Here is an 8,919-nt window from a genome sequence, read left to right on the forward strand (position 1 = left end):
ACGTTATGCTTTTAAATTCATGAAAGATATGTTGAGTATGATATTTTTCACTGATGTGTGCTATGTATATGTACTTGTTATTAACGGTACATGTGTGTTGAGTCTTTAGACTCACTAGGCGTGTGTGATGCAGGTGAGCTTGTTATCGAGAGGACTGGAGGTGCTGAACACTGAGTGGACAAACCTGGTGGGGTGACACGACCCGAGGACCACATGTTTTCCGCATTACGATTTATGAGATTGAGAGGATAAGAATATTTTCATACGTTGATGATTTTAAGATTTTTATTAGTTTATGTTCACGTAGGATTGTGGACGAGTTTGTTTATTTTAAACCGCACTATTTTTACTGTCAAATAATTACGATCACTTTTAAATGTCTTTCGAAAATACGAACTTCATTTTAAAAAAAAAATATTTCCGCATTTTAAAAAAAAATGAGTGAGATGCTACATAACTGATCTTATCATGTAGGTTAACTGATTATTGATAAAACTCCATATTAAATGTTATGACTGTCAAAATTATGCCATTAATTATAATTCTTTGTGTAGTGATTAACAACGTGGCCCCACGTAGTCCAATCGACTTCTTTACAGTTACACATCAAGTACACACATTTTTCTTTATTCAAATTATTCTTGGACTGGCACGTGTCCAAAAATTTGAACAGTCACCAACATAAGTAATCATGCCGTCTTTTTTCATTTTTTCTTCACGTCATTTCATTCTCTCGACGCTTCTATTCACTCATATCATTCAAACTTTCAGAGTATTCTTCTTTGCAGAAATTCACAACTCGAGAAAATGGCAAGCCAAACACCAGCTTTCATTCTCAATGTTATGGCTATCAGTTTTATCGGTGACAGATGAAGCAGTTCAGAGTGTATTTCTGAAACTTGAAGCTATTGGTTTGAAGAAATTTCTTGGGCTGGCAAACCAGGCAATTTATTCAATAGAAATTCAAGAAATCTATGCCAACAGCACTATCTCCGATGAAGGTAAAATCATATCAACTGTCAACAATCAGATTCTGACCATGGATGAAGACTCTTTCAGCACCCTCTTCCAACTACCCTCTGATGGTTTATCTCATTTCTCTGAGATAAAACTTGCTGATATTGAGGAAATGCAGACTCTGCTATCTGCTGATGGGAAGAAGATCAAGGTATCTGATCCCAAGAAATAACTGAAGCCAGAGATACAGTTGATGTCTGACATAGTTGCCAAGGGTGTTCTCACCAGGGAAGGCTCATTTGCTGCTCTCATCCTTGAAAAAATTCTTATGACAACAATCATAAATGTCGGGAGGCTGAAATGGTCGACCATCATCTTCAACATACTAAAAAATATAGTTCAATCTTCCAAAAGATCCAATGGTTTTGTTGTGCCACTCAGCTACCTGCTGAAGAAATCTGGTTTGGGGGATGACTTAGCTGAGAAGTCATCCAAATTCAAGGTCTTCAATGCGAAGAATTTTCAGCAACCAAAGACAAAAATGGACATCTCTCCTGAGCAGTTTATCAAGATCAAGAAAGAGATTGTGATGCTGGAAGCTCCCAAATCAGTCAAGAAGGCCAGAACAAAGGATTTTGCGAAGACAAAGACAATCAATAGGAAATTGATTGTCAGCGAAACTGAATAGGAGAAAACTCCATCTCCGAAAATTGTTAAGAAGCCAAGGCCCCAGAAGACCAAGCCAGCTGTAGTTGAAGCTATTCCAGCTGATCGCCTTATGCCAATTGGAGTTGAACCACCGCTAACTGCTATACCAATTCGAGCAGTTCCAGTTGCATTATCAGCTGAAGAACCTCAGCAAACAAAGCCAACTGCTCCTCCAGAGAAGATTATCACCGAATATGGTGAAAGACTGACATTGGTTGAACTCCGCACACCATCCATCGTTGTCGACGGACCAACTGTTCTACCAGTTGCTCGACCTAAAGGTGTGGTAATTCGAGAGAAGTGTATGCCACCACCTCATGGCTGAGAATTTCTCACGCCCTAACTAATCCAAAAGGTAAGGGCAAGTTGATTGAAGAGCCCAGACCTACCAACCCAATTCAAACTCACATCGATCTTATATGGAAATGAAATAAATGAGTTTTCTGAATCGAAGTTGAAAACTTATGATGAATGGGTCAGATATAGGACTGAAGTGTTTGTCAAGCGTTTGAAGAAGACATCAGTTTTAAACAAGTTCATCTCCCTGGTGACAATAGTCCTGAAGACAGTTAAAGCTGTCACAATTGCTCAAGCACTGAAGAGGAAAACCTACTTTTTTTATCTGATGCGGGTGAAAAATCTAGATGAAGTAGCAGCTCAGCTGAGAATGACTTATGATCCGATCAGTCCAACTGCCTACAATGACAGAGCAGTTTTTCAACAGTTGGACTCTGATCTTCTATCGTTGCAAATGAGGATCAAAGCTTGGGAATTAAATCAATAATTGTACATACCAGTTAATTCCCAGAGCCCAACATCAGCAGAGCAGGCCGAAACATCTACAGCATAGCCAGAGCCATCCATGGAACCAGTTGTTGAACACATTTCTGAGCAAGTGACTGTTTCTACTCCTCAGGATGCTCAAACATCATCTTCTTCTGCTCTTACAAAATCTCCTCCAGTTAGTATTCAGTTGTATACAGATGTTGAGTTGTCACTGTCAAATATCGACGAAGTGATACAATCAGTTGCCACTGACATCCAGCTAAATCTTATAACTGATCAATAAGTTGAAGACCAGATCACAACAGAACAACCAACCTCATAGGCTGTGTTACAAGAAGCTGGAGAACTAGTTCAGTCGACTGCCACGATTGAACAACAGAATCAAGTTGAAATGGCTTAGTTGCACTCAGACCAAATAGAAGATGTGCAAGTGGCAACTGAAGAGCCAACCAGCTCAACTGGTGCTCAAACTTCTACCTCTGCTCAAGAAACTCATTAGAAACCAGTTTAAGAAACTATTGCTGAACTAGCTCAAGCTGAGACTGAAGCACCACAGTTGGCATTGGTTATTTTCAATAAAGAAGACAATGACGAATATCCAGATACACCTGAAACCCTGTCTCCTGAGATGTCTATGGCTGCTGACGCTATGATTGAAGAAATCAAGTCCAGTTTGCACAATCTAATTTCAACTATTTCTGATATAAAGTCAACCCAACTGTTGCATGCGTTAAAGATTGATTCTATGAAGGAGAGTACTATGAAGAGCCTCCAGCAGGTTACTAAAGATATTACTTCCTTATTTCTCCAAGTAGATGAGTTGAAGAAAGACAGAGTGACTGTACCAGCTCTTTTCCAAGCTCAAGATATGCTTATCAATCGGATTGATGTCATACAAACAAGCATGATAAAGAAAATGGATTTGATGCAGGAACAAATGTTAAATGCAATATCCCAAGTCACTTCATAAGTCTGTATTTTATCCAATCGATTGGTGGTGTTGAAAAAAAGGGGGAAGAGCAGAATCAGCAACAAAAAAAGAGACTGAGTCAACCAAATGATCAAGAACCGGCTGATAAAAGAGTTAAGAAATAAAGATCAGTTAGAAGACAGTCTCTATTCATTTATTCTTTGATTTGGCAGAGTATTAGTTAGAAGACATTCTTTCATTCTTTTATTTAATTATTTTATTCTCTGTACGAATATATACAGTGAAAGATTATTTGCAAATGAAATATTATTTTATCTACAAGATTCAGTTCATATCAGTTCTTGAATTCTAAGTTTTGTCAAACACCAAAAAGGAGAAAATTTTTGAATCAGAATTTCAGAGTTTGACAAATTGAGCATTTGAATATTACAGAACGATCAACTCAACTGAACATAACTGAATTGAAAGACTTGAACTGAATTTTCCCGACTGATAATTAATGCGCTAAACAATCGAGGGCAACTTAACTAATTAAAGCTAACTGAAACTGTGTAGCGAACTGAACTATCAGTTAAGACTGATCAGTTACACAGTCAGTTCATCGAATCGGCTATAGAGTCAACTGATAAATAAGCTTGACACATCATCAGTTAAAGAGCGTAACCAACAACCGACAATTGGTAAAATAGTAGACTTCAACTTGTAGTGAGAGCACCGTATATCAGAATGCCGCAGTGTACGATTTTCAGAAGAATGATGACGTGTCTACTCAGGACAAATCAATGGATATATGACATTTAAACTCATTCAATATTATCGTTGGGAGAAAAGCCTATAAATAGCCGAGAAAATCAGCTGAGAAGAAGAGAGTGATAGTTACCGAGTTAGCAAGAACAAGAACAAACAAATCATTCTCAGTTACAAAAAGCTCACTCTTTATCAGATACATTCATAGCTTTCAGGCTATATTTCGAGCATTAGCACAAGCTTAAGCACTTATTGTTACCATATTCAATCTTTTTAGATCAATTGTTCTTAGAAAAATATATCAGTTGCATACTAATAAAATTGTAAAGATACTAAGAGTTTTAGTTTGACAGTATTTAAGACCAAACTGAAGTGGGTTATTACAGTTTATGTAATTAATCAAAGTCTTTTAGTGAAAATCATATCCTTGATATAGAAGGGGTGACGTAGGAGCATTTGAAGTCTCTGAACATCCATAAATCTTTGTGTTCTTTATTTCTCAAGTATTCAATCTGTCTTTCAGTTTATTTTCACACTTTAAATTAGCTGATTGACATTGACAACAAGATTATCGAATTCAGTTTATCACTAAACTGATTCACTCCATCGAAAATATTTGAAAATCGTAAAGTGTTTATTCAACCCCATCTTATAAACACTTTCACTCACCGAATCGATTCTAACAATTACCAATATTATATTAGGTCAAACAAGTCTAACAATGCAAAACAATTATATTTCAAATTATATTAAAGACACATATTAATTAGGAATAAAATATTCTTTTCAGCAACAACACAGTACGGTAAAGTCGAGGCAAAGATCTGCAAGACGAAATTGCCGGTAAAGTGTTTTACGATGATGACAATTGTCACTAAGATATAACGACTTCGAAATCGAGAGAGATGGCAATTGAATTTGGCGGCGCATGACGGGCCAACCAGCAACCCACCTCAATCCACCTCCATTTTGGGCAGATTGAGATTTTATCAACCAACCCCCTTATTTTATGTGGTGAGGCGGACCAATCTATCGGATCCAACCCATTTTGAGAACTTAGTTGTATCATAAAATATATCGTTATCGTACACATTTATGAAAGACCAATAATACATCGATCAATCCATAACCATTTTCCACTAAAAAACAAAAAAAAAAAATGGTAACTTTAAATAAAAATCAAACGACATCAGAAAACTATATGGAAAGAACATCGAGGTGATGACCAAGTGTAAACATTGCCCACACAGGTTTTCTTCGTATCTCCGGTCGAAACCCTATCGGACTCTGACATTGGCAAACGAACGGCTTCTTTTTATGTTTCAGAATTGATAAATTTATAAAAAACTAGCCATAATATATAAAAGTGCCTCCGTAGCATAGTGGTATTGCGTTCGCTTCGTAAGCGAAAGGCCGCGAGTTCGATCCTCGCCGGGGGCTGGGTATGGCTAAAATTTCATTTGGTCAGTTTTTGCATCGAGATATAGAGACGATCTTGGGAAGGAAAATTTGTATTATTAATTTTTAATCTTAATTTGTTGTCCTTTTTTTTTTGGTCAAATTTTAATTTTTTTTATGTGACAGTGTGTGGCTTGATATCAAAATGAATATGTGATGTGGAAATTTTAATCTTAATTTGTTGTCCTTTTTTTGTCAAATTTTAATTTTTTTTATGTGACAGTGTGTAGCCGGCTTGATATCAAAATGAATATGTGTAGTTCCACATCGTCATCCGATTTAAAACGATTAAAATTGCCGAAAATTGAAATATATAAAACTGGAATTGAAATGTGACATACTAAATAACCAAAATCACTCGCAACAAATATAAAATATAAAAATTATAATTTTACCAAAATATTTTTCGATTAATATAGTAATAGAGTTTTTGGCAAACAAGGCTTGTATATACTTATTTTTTTAAGAATTTTTTGAAAATGTAGATATTATATATTTAAATTTACCAAAATGTATTTCAATTCTTTATGAAATTTTATATATTATGTTAAAATTAAAACTTGTAAAATAAATAATTTATAAGATTTTTATATATATATGTATATATATATTATGTTAAAATTAAAACTTGTAAAATAAATAATTTATAAGATTTTTATATATATGTATATATATATATTATTTATTTATTTTTTTGTTTTGTTATAAAAATATAAATCTTTCCAAAAAAATTATTTTATTTAAAAACCAAACGACTCTTTCATTTAATTTAAAAAAATTACATATGACAAAACTCTAATTTATTCACTATTTATACTAATTTATTCTACGATTATTTTAAATAATTATATTTTATAAGTTTAAAGAATGATAACAAAGAATTCAATTGTTTTTTTATTTTTTTAATAATATTTTAATCAATATTGAAATTAAGTTTATTTTAAAAATAATAATACTATTTATTTTCAATAACATTTATTGTAAATTTTTAAACAAAATTAGAAAGTTATTTTTAAAATAATAATACTATTTATTTTCAATAACATTTATTGTAAATTTTTAAATAAAATTAGAAAGATATTTAATTAATATAAAATAAAAAATATGAATAAGTGGACAGTGATACCCATAAATAATGAATATTGATATTAAATGAATGTGAGTGTGTGTTAATAATAAGAAAGTGTTAATATAATGATTATGTGGCTTGCGGACCCCATATTTTTTGAAGAGAAGGAAAGTTAATAACATAGACTAATGACTACAGATGCGGATGACCTAAAAAAATATTCAGATATATTGGGAAAGTGGAATAAATTATTCTATTTTTATAGGTCAAGTGATATTTCGTTCTTGTTTTTGAAAGTTATCATTTCTTATAAGTTAAAATTTCTTTCGATTTATAATAATATCCAATAAAAATAAATATGTATACTAACAATCCTAGTATCTTAAAATAAATTTTTTTCATCAACTTTATCAATTAAATATTTTTGTAAAATATTCTTTAAAAAACGAACCTGTGTTAATTAATTTTTAATATTTTGTGTATATCAGCATAAAATAGATATAGTAAAAATAATAGATTTTTTAAAAAAAATATATATGAATTTATTCACTAGAGAGTATATTACATACTTTTTAGAAATAATATAAGATAATATAGGACCTTAGTTTTAATTTCAAATTTTAGTTTGTTTCACATTTTATTCTCAACATGTTGAATAAAAAATTTTGACACCTCGAAATATAAGTATTCAAATAAAAAATTAAAATATTTTTTTTTATATCCCCTCTATTTTTAGGTATATGTTATGATCAAGCGTAGGTCGCTTTATCAAAAATTATACCTGGTAATAATGATACAATTCAAATCTTTTAAATAGTACAAGATCGTAAGCGTCACGTTTCAATTTCTCTCTATCCAATAGAAATAATTATTGCAACTCAACAATCTATTTCCTAATAACTGCACTCCTTATCGAGAATTGAATTCATCACCTTGACTCTAATATATATTGTTATTACCAAAAATTATAGCTGGTAATAACGGTATAACTTAAATCTTTTATTCGTATATCAACTCAAGCGCTATGTTTCGATTATTATAACTAGCATGAACAATTAATACACTCCAAAAATATAATTTAATTATTTTATTTTTTATTTATACATAACAAAAAGGCTACGATTAATTTTCTAAATAGAATTTCTTTTTAACATGAGAAATATTATATTTAATTTTTTTAGGTAAAACATAGTTTTATAATAAAGAAAAGTAATTGATATTTGGATAAAAAAGAAAATAATAGATGAATGTAATATTATTAAATATTAATTATAAAATTAAAGTAAATTACATTTAACAAAATCTGAGAAATCTTATTATAGTTCTCAAAGGTTATATTACATTTTGAAAAACATAGGTTATATATTACGAATGAAAATATGTCATGGGTTTGATTCGGGTTTTGAATTAGAGGACAACTCACCGCAAGCATGCTTTGTATTTAATGTTTATATATGACTTATTTGTTTCATGTAAAAAAAGATATTTTAATACTATTTTTTTTAAAAATAGGTTATATTTTTACAAAAAAATAATATTTTAAACATAATAAAATAAAGTAGAGTTGTGTTAGAAAGTGAAACTAGCATGTTCGTTACAAAATAAATAAATTTTATTATTAATAAAATTTTAAACGAATAAAAATAATCATGAAAATAAATCCAAGCATTGCAATATAAGTAGTGATATGAATATGATGATTGTAAATATATTTCACTAAAATGAAATAAAAGATTAGATATGTATTTAAAGAAAATAAATAAATTGTTTGATTTACATTTCAGTTTTCAAGGTTCGTTTGAATGAATAAATTTGTTGAAACATTTCATGTTCGTAATCTTGATGTTGATGTTAACAAAATTTGTTATTGTATTTCTAACATATTTACTCACGTGTGAAGTTGCAAACACAATATGGAAACTGGAAATGAATTTAGTCAAACTGAATTTCTAGCGAGCTTCGGTATTTTAATAATATCTCTCAGTTGGATGATTCAAATGACAATCCTCTAACTTGACTGATCAGAAAACTCAATTTGGAACAAGTCGTTTTCACGTCAGTTTGGCAAAATCGAATGGTATTTAGGTCAAACCGGTTGTTGAATGACCAAACTGATTGCACAAAAACAACAATCAGTTGGATATGAGCAGTTGCGGTAGTTTGACCATATTTCTCAGCTCGCTTATTGGAATGAAGCAATTCAGTGTGCGTTGGAAAGATAAAACGATGATCTATAAATCTTATTCAGAAGTCAAAGTCTGAA

General features: G+C 31.4%; 1 non-coding gene across 1 annotated transcript; it reads left to right on the forward strand.

Moving 5' to 3' along the window:
* Positions 1-5,497: 5,497 nt before the first annotated feature.
* On the forward strand, positions 5,498-5,569 carry TRNAT-CGU (transfer RNA threonine (anticodon CGU)). The gene has a single exon. It is a non-coding gene; the product is annotated as a tRNA-Thr (tRNA).
* Positions 5,570-8,919: the final 3,350 nt, after the last annotated feature.

This window comes from Primulina eburnea, chromosome 18, assembly GCF_022965805.1.
Source record: "Primulina eburnea isolate SZY01 chromosome 18, ASM2296580v1, whole genome shotgun sequence".
Taxonomy (NCBI): Eukaryota; Viridiplantae; Streptophyta; class Magnoliopsida; order Lamiales; family Gesneriaceae; genus Primulina; species Primulina eburnea.